The sequence below is a fragment of the Anthonomus grandis genome, chromosome 8, assembly GCF_022605725.1.
Source record: "Anthonomus grandis grandis chromosome 8, icAntGran1.3, whole genome shotgun sequence".
In the NCBI taxonomy this organism is placed as follows: Eukaryota; Metazoa; Arthropoda; class Insecta; order Coleoptera; family Curculionidae; genus Anthonomus; species Anthonomus grandis.
Window position 1 is genome coordinate 12567342 of NC_065553.1, and position 16399 is coordinate 12583740.

Genomic DNA, 16399 nt, shown 5'->3' on the forward strand with positions numbered 1-16399 from the left:
GTGGAAAAGCACCTCAATTTTTTTGTAATATACGCTCATGTTCATATATAACAAAACGAAAAGGAAATTTAGAAAGACACATTAAAGGTATACATGGGTCAATGCTTTACCCTAAAGAGAATGTTTATCCTTTGCAAGAAAAAGACTTTACTTCTATCTAGCAGTATATAAATTTTTTTAAACTTTTTTATTGCCTTTAGAAAAAAAAATGATTTGTTTTTGAGTTTAAAATATAGTTTATGACTATTTTGTAATTTGTTTTTTTTTTAGTTTATGTTGTGTAGATTTATTACTGAGGATGTATTAAGATTGCTTCGAAAAGAGTATTTAATTTCTTTTCTTTAGTACAAGTAATTCGTTCTATAAATTTTTATTTTCGCTTTAAAGTATTTCTCCAGTTTATTTTTTTTTAGCTGCATATTGTATTATTTTATCAAATGTATAATGCAAACAATATTTCAAATTTAATATTTTTTGGAGTTTTTCTATAAATGTATATTTATCTCTTATCTTGTCTCTTTTTTTATAGGTATTATCGAAAAGTACGAACATTTTTTTCATATTACAGTTAGTGGTAGAGAAGGTAATGACATAGTTAGTTTATTTACACAATATTTTTTATACTGGAGTTCTCTGAGTAAAATAATACCAGTTCTTACGATGTGCTACTATTAACTTTAATAGAAGCCCTCGATCATCTTCAGATGAATGTTAATTAAATTATGTTAGTATATTCGATATATGCTGACAACAAGGCTTTTGATTGAGTTTTCGTTATATTCTTGTTAAGCCTTTTTTGAGTCGTAACCAGGGAACCTCAGGGTGCTCATTTTGAACACATATTAAATGTCAATGGAGACCAAGTGGAAAACTTGGAGAGCAAGAAACTAACTGCGGATAAATATCATCTATTCTTTTAATAATAAGCAATATAACTCCACTTTCTGCAATACCCGAGGCCAGAAATCAATCAGCCATTATATAATAAAAAATAGCACCAAATATGTATATGAAAGCAAACTAAGTGGAAAACATAATACACAAGAATTTGGAAGCGAATTGGAATATCAAAGTTATTTGGAATAAAACAGTTCCTAAGTAAACTCCATAACTATCTAAAAATATACTTTTATATATCCGACAACTAACTTAAAAAATAGCCAGTTTTTAATTCTGTTTGAGCAATTCGTAAAATATTTGCCTATTTATCAATGAAATACTGCGCAATGTTAAAATATTAGGGTTTTTACTTATTTTTATCACTTTATTTCCTTCTTGTTGTTTCTATGCGTTTAATATATAAAAATAAAATAATTACATATTTTAGGTCCCAAATATACATGTCCTAATTGTAGCAAAGACTATACTTCAAAACTGGCCTTAGTTTTCCACCAAAGAGTTGAATGCCAAAAACAGAAAAGATTTTGTTGTCTATATTGTCCCCACAGGAGCAAACGACCATACGATATAAAGATACACAGTAAAGCAAAACATCCCATAGACTTAGAAAGGTTATCGAAGGAAAATGAAAAATGGTATTATGAGGATATTGAGCAAGCTTAAAAAAACACTTTTTTCAAAGGTTTTTGATGTCACTTTGAAGACTAACATTAGTATTTAACATTTATGATATACATCTTTAGAAAATACACAAATAACATTTTTCTTTGCAAATATCTGTTTAATAAATGTGAAACATTAAATAACGTTTTATCACCCTAATTAATTTTATTTATATTGATCTTAGCCTTAGTACTAATCATAATAGCGATTAGCCTTTTTAATGTTTTTCTAAGGACTAAAATTTAGAAGAATGTTTCATCAACCAACCCCTTGATACAACCGAACTTCGAACTTTCTGCATTTTACTTTTTATTTTACACTAACTTTTTATTTTTTCTAGATGTTACAAATTGTTATATATCCAGTCACCAGTGTCCTACATGTAATAAAATCTACAGCTATAGAAGCAGCTTAACGAGGCATCAAAAGTATGAATGCCTTAAGCAGGGAAAAGAATTTTGCACGGTTTGCAAGAAGGTTTTCAAACACAAACACAATTTAATGTCACATATTAGTACCGTTCATGCCTATGACCCATTTTTAAAAATGCTATCTCGAAAGTGAAAACTAGTAAATAAAACTTTTTAGAAAAATTGTGAAAAAAAAAATAATTTTTAGTTTGGCAAATTTATGGTATATTGTGTTTATCGGAATGAACAGCAAAGACATTTTTTGATATTTAAGACGTGAAAGTATATATTTATTTACGGTAATAGATTTTAGCATAAAGTAGAGTAGGTAAATCTGTGTTAAGACAAAAATACAGAGCTATAAAATGTGCCCAAAATCTTAAGAGTCATACATAGCCAAGAACATTTTATCTAAAAAAATCACACATAATGAAATAATCAAAAATATGATAAAATATGTAGCCCTCCGCTAAAAGTGTCTCTACCAAAAAACCTTATTTTCAAATTCAAATTCAAAAGACTTTTATTACCACTTAAACATTGTACATAGAAAATTACATTTTTTTATTACAAGAATTTACACAATGCTAAGAGTAATGCGGACTAAACTGCGATTATAAAAACAACCGATAACACATTTTGAGAAAATTAATATCAAAGAGTAAAATTCACTGGAGATAACCATATTGAGTTACCATATTAAAATACAAGTTAAAATTATATTTTAGTGTAAAATGTTATTGGTACAATAATTTGTTAAAAAATATAGTTTTTTGTAGTTTTAGTTAAAAAAATATACATCAATATTTGGCACCTGTTAAGAACAAGATATTAATTTAACTTTCAAATTAAGCTAGTAAAATATAAGAAACATACAGAAAAAACAAAGACATTAAATTATTAAAAGAGATTTATTTTTTCATTGCAAGAAGTTACAAAATGCTGAACAACAACTTAAAACGTGATAATTTTCTAACAAATTAATTTTTTAAATTGTTTCTTTTTAAAGGCCTGTTGTAAAGTATTTTGAATAGTAATTTTTTTTTCGCATTGTTTTGAATTTTGATATTGTCTTAAATCTTTATATGATATCTTATAGTAGAGGGTGGTAGGATTTTCCTGGTTTAATCAAATATAACTTTTACTTTAGTAATATTTAAGGATTTAAAATCTGTCATACCTGTCTCGTCACACAATATTTAAAGTATGGTTCTTTATAATTTGTTCGTATGAACTAGAAACGCAGTAACAACCAGATTTTCACCTTTACTTTACAGCCTTTTTAATAGTTAAATGAACAGAATCTCCTTCTCTCTTACCATGCCCGCTTATTAAAACTTTTGATTTAATGGGCGTATTTTTAAGTATTTAGGCAGAACATTAATAGATATAGCAAGTAACAATTTATTCTTCTACTACCTACAATAATTATCTGGAATAAAAACAAAGTCAGCTTTAGTTTTAGAAGTGTATCTCTTTAGCTCCCTTTTTTCATGCCAAAAGTAGCATTTCATTAAGTTATACGTTTTTTATTTATAATAGGTACGTATATAGCTTTTTACAGAACAGGAAGAACTTCTAGTAGATCGTAAATAAAACAATGTAACTGGCACCAGCTTTTTCCTTTTCTTAGTCTTTTTCTTTTCTCGCAACAATTTTTCTTAGGGTTAAAAAATTCGATATTAAAATCACTGTTAATTTTTGAGAACATCACTAATTTGCGTGGTTTGATATTTTAACTTGTCATCATTAATTATATCGTTCAAATTTATTCTACTGTCAATGTATTCCCTAGTATGCTTTCGAAAGTAATGACTTGCAATACTTGTAGACTTACAAACTCCTTAAATCGATGCATCTTTTTTATGGCTTTGTCGGAAACTGTTCTTGTTATTCGGTTAATTATATGTAGTATAGCCTTAAAGAAAAATTTGCATATAAAGTGTATTGTTATCTTTTCTTAGTTTTTTAACACTGCACTGTAGGCTTCTTTGAGTGGCTTTATCCAATTTTGAATAAAACTTTTTTGTCTATTAATTTCTCTTAGAAACCAATATTTCTGAAAAAAATCTTGTCTTGTGCATACACCTCATTTTTAAGCTAATTTCAGGCGACATTCCCACAAGGAGACGTAATACCCCTGGCTTTTAATTGTTTTTATTACTTTGATCTTGAGATGTATGCTGCCATAGTTTCTTAATTTTTTCATTTTATTGCTTAATAATTCTTATGCTTAATCAGTGCTACTTGCTTCTTGCCTTTTTTTAGGCTTAAAAGTTTCAGTATTTATTTCTTAAGTACCTAGTGCTTGAAGAGCTGTGTCTTAAATATTTGCAATTTAAATCTCAGCTACTGAAGTGTTTGCTGTATGAGAATCTATAAGTTGAATTTCTATCAACTGACAATGTTTGCTTGATTTCGTGATTTTTGATGAACAAATTAATTATCTACTATCTGGCCAACAACGTTCTTCTCCAATGCAAGAGATATTATTCTGCGTAGTCTATTGGTAAGGTGTCACATGTTTTCTACAAAAAAAAGAGCAAAATTCGAAAACACTAAGTAAACATTGAAAATAAAAAAAGTTATATTTTAAATAAAAAACATCAGAATATTTTGAAATCGTGGGCATTGGTTTTAAAAATCATATTCAAGAAATATAGCAATTAAATTTAAATATTGATACTTACGCTTTCAAAAATTCGACACAACTCAAAATGCAATAGTATTTCACACCACATAAAAATACTTTTATAATTGAATTTGAAATTTATTCTATTTTAATTTTTTTATTTAAATCTATTTGAAAAAATTGTCGCAATACAATAAATAATATAAATCTTAGTAATAATGGTTTTTAAGTTATGACACTTTTTTAGCAGGGGTGCAATATTTAATAATCTACTTTTTAGCAAAATAGAAACTCAGTTTATATTAAGCTAACAACTATATAAAACATAGCAATAAGAATTTATTGTCAAGTTATTATCTTTATAAAAGGACATAAATAAACTTAATCTATCTAATCTATTAAATTCAATACATAATCTGCTCACTGATCAATACTGCCTACATTTGATACCTTGATCTTGTGTAAGTTGGTGTAGAGTTGCTAAGTTAAATAATAGCAATAGATAAAAATGATAAAACATATAAATTATCTTATAATCAACCAAACTAAATGTCAAGATAGAATTCTATATTATATTTGTATAGAGTTATAATATTATTAAAATTTGATAATGGCCATTTTAGTTTAATAGCTGGGAACAAAGTTTTTTTACAAAGTTTTTTAAAAACAAGCGGTAGTAAACGAATTTCTTAACTCTTTTTCGTACGCTTGTTTCTTAACCTTTATTTTAGTATTGTTTTTGAAGAGTTGATTTTTCCTTTTTAGCTAAATATCAAAATGTAAAATCAGTGAAACTCTTCATACTGTATATTATTTTGATATAGTTTTAAACCTACGATGGTTTCTGTAAGCTTAATCGATACGTTAGGAGATTTATTGAGGAAAATTTTATTATACTTATAATTGGCGCACAGGGTGGCCTATCAAAAATTGCATATAGTTTTTAAATCAAGTTGTACAATAAATAAATTTGACGCGCTTGTGCATTTTTTCTAAAAAATAATTGTGTCTTGAGGTATGTTTTCAGAGGGCCTCCCTATATACTGATCGAGTTTGCTAAATCCTATTAAAAATATTATTAATAATATATTTTTTTGTAACTTTTATATCAATTTAATCCCCTAAAGTACTTTGATCAAATGATATTTTATTAATGAGTAAAAAAAATATAAAAAGTATAATAACTTCTCATAAGGTTGTAGATTGTGGGTTAATATTAAAGCGTACTTCTTAAATATGAATTTTGACAATATTCCTATGTTATATGTATATATAACATAAGATATATGTAACATATAATACTCTTATGTTTCTGTTATATGTTCTTAGGATCAAGTAATATATTTAATTGGAAATTAAAGCAATATATATTACATGATATTTTTATTTATTTTAAGTAGCTTCTAATTTAAATATAAATATGAAATAAAAATATCATATGAAATGTATTGCTCATGAAATAACTTGCACAATATAGGTAAATGAATATTACAATACGTGCAATTTTATTGTTTCTTTAAATTGTGTTATATAAATAATTATAATATTTATTATATAATAGCTATTTTAAATGAACATAATATAATATTTGTATATTTTAATTTTTTTTATTTTGCATGATATTCCGTTTAAGACCCATCATGTCTTACAAGATAATCTACAAATTCACTTATATAATCTGAATTAAATAGATAACAAGCTCATATATTTTTATAATTGTAACTATATCTATTTCTAGGTTATGTACATCAAATCGCCATCTATACTCCGAAATATAACTTTCAAGAATTTATTTGCAATATTTGTTACAAAGCCTACGCCAAAAAGTCAACCATGATGCGACATCAGAAATATGAATGTGGAAAAATGCCAAGGTTCGGGTGTTCAAAATGCGATTATCGAGGTTACCAAAAGACACACGTAGAACGACATTTGGCTAGCAAACATGATATTTTATTAAAACCGGATGTTCTCAAGAATATTGTTTATTTTAGTATTTGATTGTTACTTTTTAAATTTAATTTATATGGAAATCGAGTGTTAAGCTGGGCGTGCGTTGGAAGCAGTCATGATAAAAAGATAAACATTTATTTATGACACGAGGTGAGGGGAGATCAAAAAGAGAATTTTAATATTTATACCAATAATAAGAACAAAACGAATTAAATATTTACACTAAAAAAGGATAAGCTACCTGTATAATAAAATATAAACTGAGTTCGCATAGAGTGGTGAATAACTAAATATTAAGTTAGCCGGTATATTGCGACTAACTAACTAGAGGTACTAGAGCTGAATATATTAATCGGCTAAGATGCCTTATATATTTTTTCTTTTTTTTTATCTCTGTTGGTTTTCTAGTTACCTTACATTGAAGAAGCCAATAACAAAAAAAAACATGTCGGCAAGTACCATACTTAATTTTTTTGCTTTTCAAATATTCTAAAGATCCTTAGAGAATATCCTGACTAACCTATATTTTTGTTATTTAACTTTCTTTTTTCAAATCTACAAAAATATTTGATTATAGCTGGTAGAAAATATCCTTGTAAGAGGTTTATTCCAAAATAGGTGGTAATATAAGAATTCAAAAAAAACTTAAATTATATTTGATTTTTAACTTTTCAACATGCTTCCATAGTCCCCGACTGTCCAGCTAGATATGATTCAAAGTGATTCGCACAAAAATATTGTAAGTTTAGCTTTTCCCTAATATTTTTTTTCTTTTACATGTATGATTTGTAAATTAGATTAAATCATAAGCCTTAAGCAATATTAATTTAATTTTATACTTATTGTTATTATATCATAATAATGTATTTTACTATCAATATTTAAAACAGTTTTAGGTTTTTTGAGGATTAAGAATAAAAATATTTTTTTATAAGTTGTTATGCCATTAATATGGTAATAGTTAGTTACTTGAGATTACCAATGAAGTAATATTAGACCACAAAATGTATATAGTGCGAGGCTCTAACTTGAAGTAAATTCACGAAATCAAATATGGCACCCACGTATGACTTTTAACAAACCTGTTGACTTCGTCAAACCTTTTAATAACAGACATTAAAAAAATAGGGTTGCTATTTAAAAAAATAATCGGTTACATCATATCTCACATCTGAGACATGCTGTATACAAATTTTTTACAATAAAATAAAGGCAATTTAAATTATCAGTACATATATATTAAATTAGCAAATTATCAGAGCATATTTCAGAAAAAAACAACATCTTTGACTTGGTAAATTTATTCCAAGTTAGAGATTTGCACTGCATATTGATTCTTTTATATTTTGTGGCTTCCAGCCAGTATACGTTGTAAATAAATCAATTTACCTTTAAGTGCAAAGTTCTATAAAATTATTGTATATATAGCCTTTTATATAAATTATGTTCAAATTGTATTTTGAATTTTAGATAATTTAAAAGAATTCTATATTCACTATTGTTGTAATTGAATATGTTGTCTGGTATTACTCAAATTTATATGTTTTAGGTATTTTAAGGGACACATGTTATAAAATTATTATTTAAAAATTGTTACACATATGTCAATATGTTAATATATCTTAAGAAATGAAAATATATATTTGCTAAAGATTAATTTTGTATTAGTAAATAGTATCCCTTTAAAGCTCTTATCTTTTTTGAGACGACTTTTTTCATAAAATTTGTCTAAATAATCTTTCTTCTTAATTTTTAACTTGTTTACAAAGGTTAATGAATTAAAATGTTTAATAGAGCTTTTATTTATTCATATATTTTAGCATAATCTTGCACCAAATAACGAAACGTAATTAGACATTTTAGTTCTAATAGACTTTGTCAGTTGAAAAGTGTAATTGACTATCGGGAAGGTCAAAATAAAATGAAAACACGTATTTAGTGTAAAAAAGACTTTCTTGTGTTAAATACCTGTTAATAACTTTGACTTTCCTAATTATTTAATTTTAGCATACTATTTTTTTTTCTACTTAAGTACTCTGTGTCTATAATTTTATCTCTTTATCTTTTTTAATATTGTGTCTCTACCATGAATGTTATTCTTGTTACTTTTTAGTAAACCATAAAAAGAAGATAATATGAAAAATGTTCATTTTCTTTTTAGTTTGACCCGAATGAAATTATAAAATTATATTTTCTTTATTTGCAAAACTCATTATCTAATTGACTTCAATGTTTTATAATATATTGTATTTATTTACTCTTTTTTAGATATACACGTTTGCCCTCAATGCGGCAAATCTTATAAAGTAGCTAAAAGTCTACGAAGGCACATAAACGTTGAGTGTCAAAAAGAAAAGCAGTTTAGATGCAAATATTGCCTTAATTCGTTTTATTATAGGACCGATCTAAAGCTTCATTTATATCGGATGCACAAACATATGACAGATTTTTAAAGTTATTAAAATGTGAGTAATATACGGCTAAGAGTAAAAGAGAAACAATATTAATATAAAATAATAATAATATAATAATATAAAAATATATTATGTTCACTAAAATTATTATTATTATAATATTAATCTTTATCATATCTATGATATAGATTCAGGCTTAAGTAATAGACTTCAAAAAAAATAAAACCCTTACATTGCTTTTTTAATATGCCTTAAAATATATCGTTAAATAGAAGAAAAGCCATAAAAAAAATTCTCTTATTTTTTTGCGAAAATTCTAAAAAACCATAAAAAATACTTACTTTGTTCTAAATTATTTCAAGAATATAAAAATGTAAAAAAAAATCTATAATTTAGTATATTACCTAACAATACTGTTAATAAATAACCAGTAACTATTATATACAGGTTATTAATTTTTAATAGTTTAACATTCCTTACATACCTACATTATGGCAAGTATGTAGCTGAAAATAGCTGTTTATGTAGCCGAGATAACTAAGGACGTTCTAATTCATGTAGCTGTGTGTGGTCTGCGGGTCTGTATTTGACACGAGCCGATGTAGCCGTGAAATTAGTTTACATTAGGGTCCGGTTATTAAGTGTATTTAGGATCTGTTTGCTGCTCTATAGGAAATTTTTAAACGATAATTATTATTGTCCTCGAGGCATATGTTCATCGAATTAACAACACAACATTTTATTTTCAAAAATTTCGTTAAGCCTGTCTGCCTTAAACCATTTTTCACCCAATAAAATGACACATAAAGTCTGATTACTTTTAATGTAAAATAAGCATAACTTAAATGAATATGCTTATTTATATTATAAAACTAAAAGAAGCAGATTTATTAAAAATCAAATACAATAGGATGACTTGGATTAAAGTTCTTTAAACTTCAAAATATTTTAGCTCTTAGGTTATATTAGTATTAATTTTGTTATTACTTCATAATAAGCCTTTAAGTTTTTTTTTTAAATTTTTCACAATAAATAATTCTAATGAGAATAGATTATTAAAATATATACATATAATATTTTTAATTTGTTGATTTATCACCATATTTGATTCTGATATTTAAGTTATTCTATACATATATTTTTTTAATTATTTTAAAATCTTCGATACTTTTTTTTAAGTTTATTTAAAGGATATAAAAATGTCAAGAAATCTTCTATAAATTAGTATGCAACTAAATAAAACTATTCATTAATAACAAGTTAGCTATTACATACATATAATTTAATAAAAATATAGGTATTTATGGATTGGTAACTTGTGAACTTTTAACAATTTAATACTTTTTTGCCAAAAATCTCGTTATGCCTGCATGCCTTAAACTAACATTCCCTTAATAAAAAATTGCATTTAATATTATACTGATTTAAAATTAAAGTAACATATATTCGTATTACTTTTTACGTAAAAAAAGCATAACTTAAATGGACATCGGTACAAAATGCTTATATATATTATAAAACTAAACGAAGCAGACCTAAAAAAATTAAATACAAGTAAGATGACTAGGATCAATTCAGACTTTAAAGAGGTAGAAATAAAGCGCGGTTTTACGCGTGAAATAAGGGTCTTTACCACAAAAGCTTTAGATCTTAGCTTAAGTATTAGTTTTTACAGTTATTTCATAGTAAACCTTTTAGTGAGATTTTAATGAGAAAACATCCAATATATTTACTTATAAAATTGGAAACATAGGATAAGTTAAAAATAGTTTTCCATAATTGATTTTATTAGTAAATAAGGGTTTAAAATTAAATTTATTTATGCTTTTACGCTTATCAATATTATATTATTTTTCTTTAATAATATTTTTTTTAATTAAAATAAAAATTAGTTTCAGCAACATATCAACGTCCGCGACGAACCTTATTTAATAGGGCACAATTAGATTTTATGGAAGCCGAGTTTGTAAAAAGTCAACATAAGTCTTATCCGGAAAGATTAGAAATTGGACAAAGTATTGGGTTGACGGAACAGCAAGTGAAGATTGGGTTTAAGAACAGACGGTGGAGAGAGAAAACTGGCGCGGTGTGTGCATACCGGGGAGCATATTAATAGAAATAGTTAAATAATTTAAATAATATTAGTCCTATACAATAAATAAAAAAATATATTTTTTTACAACCAAATTTTAAACCACTTTGTTCAATTTTGAATCGTCTATAGAATTTGAATATTAATACTTTTACTTAAAAGTATTAATATGTTCATTTAAAAAAACAGTTTTTTCAAGTTTTACTGCTACTAGTGTTGTTCTAGGAAGTTAATATCTTTTTATATAAAGGCATTATTTTTTAGGAGGCTTGACACGATTTCAATGTGCAAACTGTGAAAAAAGCTATACAAAGAAATTTCTTCTGAATAGACATATAAGATATGAATGTCAAAAGGAACCCCAATTTCGTTGTCACCTATGTACCAAGGCTTTTCGCCAAAAATCTAATTTAAGTTACCACGTTTATAATATTCATAATATAAAGATAAGCTCAAAAAAAGTGGATTTGTTAGAGTTCGGATTTTGAGTTTCATTTAAATATATTTATTTGCTTATTTAAGTTTAAAATTTTTTAATGTATATTCTTTGTATTATTACTATAATATTTTAGGATAATTATTATATACGTTTGATGTATAATATTAAAAATTGAGAAGCAAACGTGTATTGTAAAGATCATACATATTAATTCAATATTGCAGAGTTTTATTTGGCCTCTTTCTTATAATATTATTTTATTGTAGATATCACAAATGCATCCTGATTTTTTTACCTTTATCATTAGTGCACGTATATATATTTCTGTAAGTGTTTTTTTTTCTTAGAATTAGTTTTTAAAATTTTATTTTAGTTAAAATTCTACTTTAAAAATAAAAAAACTTTTTCAAGATAGAATCTTTTTTTTTGCTAAATACAATAAGGACTACCTAGAGATGTTTCGAGCATTCAAAAAATTCGTTATCTTAGTACAAGTTGTCCAAACAGTTAATTGATAAAAGAGGGGTCTTAGTCGATATAGTAGAAAGGGTTGTATCAATAAACCACGCGTGTTTTGAAAATTTTGTCAAAAGCAGTATAAGTATTGGTAAATGTTTTTGAAGCATTTACGCAAGAATCATGATTGTCAAATTTAGACACACCAGAAAAAGAATAATATTGTTAAGTAAAAAGAGAAGACTTCAAACTTTCCAAATTAGATTAACTTTAAACACCATAAATAGTTTTTATTATATACATAATAAATGTACATTTTGATGTACTGAAAACCCGGTTTTTATATTTTATGGAGTATCACCTACCTGTGTACAGTAGTACAAAGTGATTTGACGTATATTTAGTTTTTCTCTCTGTTATATTAGAAACTGTACAATAGGATATCACAGGAATATCCTATAATATCGTTTAATATTTGGGTTGTAGTTATAAATACAATTATTTGTATTATATATACTATTATAGGACTTGGCGTATATAAAATAATACATAAAATGTAAAATAACTAAAACTGGTATTTACACAGTCACATGTTTGTGGCTAAAAAATTACCAAAATAACAAGAATAATTTTTTAATTAGAATATTGTTTGATCTAAGACTAAATGTATTTTTGATTTGACCTTTTAGTTTTTAGTTAAAAAGTTTTGCTTCTTTATATTTTTTTTAAATAAATATTTTAGTTCCTATAAAAATTGAAACTCTTGAAATCTCCTTAAATATTAGGCAAACTAGGAAATATTGAGATATTATTTGCATTTAAACCAACCAATATGAACAACGTATTTTTTTCTTGATTTTCTATCAATTGAATCGGCTGATTTTGTCGATAATATGACTCTTAATATTAGGTCAGATATATGTGTGGTTTAAGTACTCTTTTAGATCGACGTTTAGGTTTAGGAAGCTACAGGCCAGGGCCAAATCCCGATTTTAATCCCCTTTATTAGTTTTTGTATGTGGGGGACATATAAAAAGTTAAATAAATAACTTCAATAACTATAAAAAATTAAGTTAACTTAAATATAACCAATATTTTTTACAGAACTAGTGCGAATAACTTTAAATTATTACAAAACGCCTTTAGTTGCCTTAGGATGAAAAAATATGTTTCCCGTTCAAAATCTAAAAATACCGAGACACAAAAAATACATTACATATTTGCATTGGGACTCGATTTTTTACATATACCAATATTTACAGATACCTCGGTTTTTATATTTTAATTTTATGTAAAAAATTACGTTTACAGATCGTCAAAAAATCTTAATAAGCAATAAATTGCTTTAATTTTTCAAAAAAAGAGGACCGACTTAAGTATTCGTAGAATACTTGGCGAATAGTAATACAAAGTAATTAAGTAATTAAGTAAATCGAACTGAAAAATGACCAAAAGCCTTTTTTCTTTAATGGAGACTTCCTATTTTTATCAGTTTATCGAAATTTATTAGAATTGAAGTAAAGGTATGTTTGTATAAGTTTATCTATCTTGATGACGATGCAAAAAAATGAATGTAAAAAAATATCTTTTAGAAATATTAAGTAGGCAATTAATTACAAAAAAAAAATTATTTTCAAAAATTTTTAGAACATTGTTGAAAATAGTATTTAAAATCCAGTATTTTCGTTATTTAATATTTTCTTTAATGCGAACAATAAATAAGTAATTTTATTCTTTTTTACTTAAGTTTTATATTATATATTATACTTAATTTATATATTATATCATTACATAGTAACTATACTTTTAATAAGTATAAAATTATAATATATTATACAAAATTCAAATCTATTATACGAACAAATTAATGTTGATTTTTTTTATGGTAATTCGATATTTTAAGTAATTACTGAACAAGAATTTTTTTTTTAAATTGCAGTTTTAGGTGCCAAGTTTTATTGTTCTTGTGGAAGAAGATATAAGACTAATGGAGCATTAACCAGGCATAGAAAATATGAATGCGGAAAGAAAGGAAGCTTTCAGTGCTTATATTGCAAAAGTAGGTTTAGTCATCGTTTTCAAATGTGTGCACATATGAAGAATATCCATTTTAAATATAATTAAAAAAAGTTTATACAGTCATTTAGATTTTTTTATTAATTAAGTTAATAATGTGGATGTTTAACTCGATAATATTTTAAATATATAAAATTATATATTAAAATATGTCAGTAATGTTAGATGTTTTAGAAATATAAAAATTTACGTTTTATGTGATTTAGGCACTTTTTACACTTAGTTTGTTTGTCGAAATCCCGAAGCTATTTTAATAAATCGACAAATTTTTTTTTTAAGTTTAGCTTTGATTTTGTTGATCTTTTTTTTAATTTAATATCCGTAAAATTATTAAATACAAAGTAACAAAAAAATTTTAATAAATAACATAGGAAATTTATTGTTAACAAATTAGAAAAGTTATTTAAGATCTTCTAAAGTTGTCAAAAAAAGCTTATCTATTTATGTTGCATTGTTCTTTATTTCTTTCAATAAACTTTATAAATAATAGGAGCCTATGCATGCTAAATTTAGTTAGTAGAAGTGTTTTGATAAATTTAGTGGTAAAAGTATGTAGTTAAGTAGAAACTTTCGTTAGGGCTACTTAATTTCTAAAAAACCAGAAGTAAACTAATAAAACTACTTAATAAAACTATAGAAAATTTAAGTTAAAATACTAGTATAGTATAAATAAAATTTTTATATTTAAAACGATTTTATTTTTTACGATTATATATTTAAGACGTTTATGTTTCTTTCAATTTTTTCCAATGAACTTTCTTGTAGTTTTTAGTAAATTTTTTTAGACCTATGTTTAGATTTTTTAATTTTTCCCATAACCAATTTGTACATGTTCCAGATATCGCCTAAATCGATGTTTCAGTAGTTCTAATTCATAAACTAGACACTATTCTTCTTCTTCATGAATAACCATTTTTTGTTAATCTAACATTTGTATTGCTACTTGTATAGGGTGTATTGAAATACAGTTGTGAGTTGGTTCCAATTGTTTTGTGATTAATTTAATTTCTGGTAAATTTTGAAAAAAAATCAACTGTGATTGTCAACGGATGTCGATAACTTATTATTAGTAATTAAAGATGAAAGTAGTTCTTGCATAAATAAATCATTGTTTTTTTAATGGGTTTACTGGTGAGTTAAGTGTTCTTCACTAACATATTTTTAAAGTATCTGTTTCTAAATATCAGTACTTATATCATTAACAATTAGCTAAGCAATAGAGTTTCTGAATATAACTTCAACATCTTAATTTAAGTGTTATCAGATTTTTGATTTGACCCGTAAATGTCTATCATTAACAAATTTGCAACAGTCAGTTCTTGTACATTTGCAGTATTAAACTTATACCTATTGTAAGTTTGTAATATATAAGAGCAACCCACTGTCAGAAAGATTTTTCAATAGAACCGCTATTACTTTTACTAGTTTTTTATTGGGTATTATTTAGTAATATTGGTATTATTTTATAAAAATATGTCTTAATTTTATTTTAGGGGGTACAAAAAAATAGTGAGGATATGCTAGAAGTAGTCTTTCCCTGCTGAGCTTTTACTTCTTCAAATATGTTTTTAATACATTTATTTCAAAGATGCTTTTCCATTTATCATCACAATAAAATTTCATGAAAATATACTTACTATTTTTTAAGTTAATATAAATGTTAGAGGCATTCTTTAGTGGCTTATAGCTCCGTAGAAAGAAGTAGGAAAAAAAATTTATTTAAACTTTCCTTTTTTTACAGGCTTTTCCAATTTCCCTGTATACTTCTACTAAAGCTAAATATGTTTTAGGTTATTTATGTCCCAACTGTGGACACAAATACAAACATCGGAAAAGTAGAGATTATCATGTAAAGAACGAATGTGGAAAGGATCCCATGCATGCTTGTACTTTATGTACATATAAAGCAAGACAAGCTGGCAATTTAAGGAGACATGTAATTCTTATACATAAAGTTTTATGAAAATTGTACTTTTCCATTAAATTTTAACAATATGTATTTAGTATGTTTTTATAAAATTATATCATTTGGAAATACAAAAATATATATAACATATTTTGTCATGAATTACAGTTTTCAGAACGACATTAGTGTCTTTATAAGTACTAGTCTTGCATGTATATATATATATTCGTGAATTTAATAATATTAATGTTCTCCTTGCTAATACATATTTAAAAAGAACAAATATTTTAGATTTATTAAAATGCCTTAAATGCAACAAATTATACAAAAACATACACACTTTGCTTACTCATATTTGCCAAGACTGTGGAAAGCAGGAGAAGTTTGTCTGCACTCAGTGTCCAGCCAGTTTTAAGGGAACGTTTCATTTGAAGTGTCATATCCGTACCAGACATAAT

The 16399-nt window shown here is 25.4% G+C and overlaps 1 protein-coding gene across 1 annotated transcript in view; it reads left to right on the top strand.

Moving 5' to 3' along the window:
• Positions 1 to 16399, top strand: part of LOC126739796 (zinc finger Y-chromosomal protein-like) — a 54298-nt gene that overhangs the window by 842 nt on the left and 37057 nt on the right. The window lies entirely within an intron of this gene.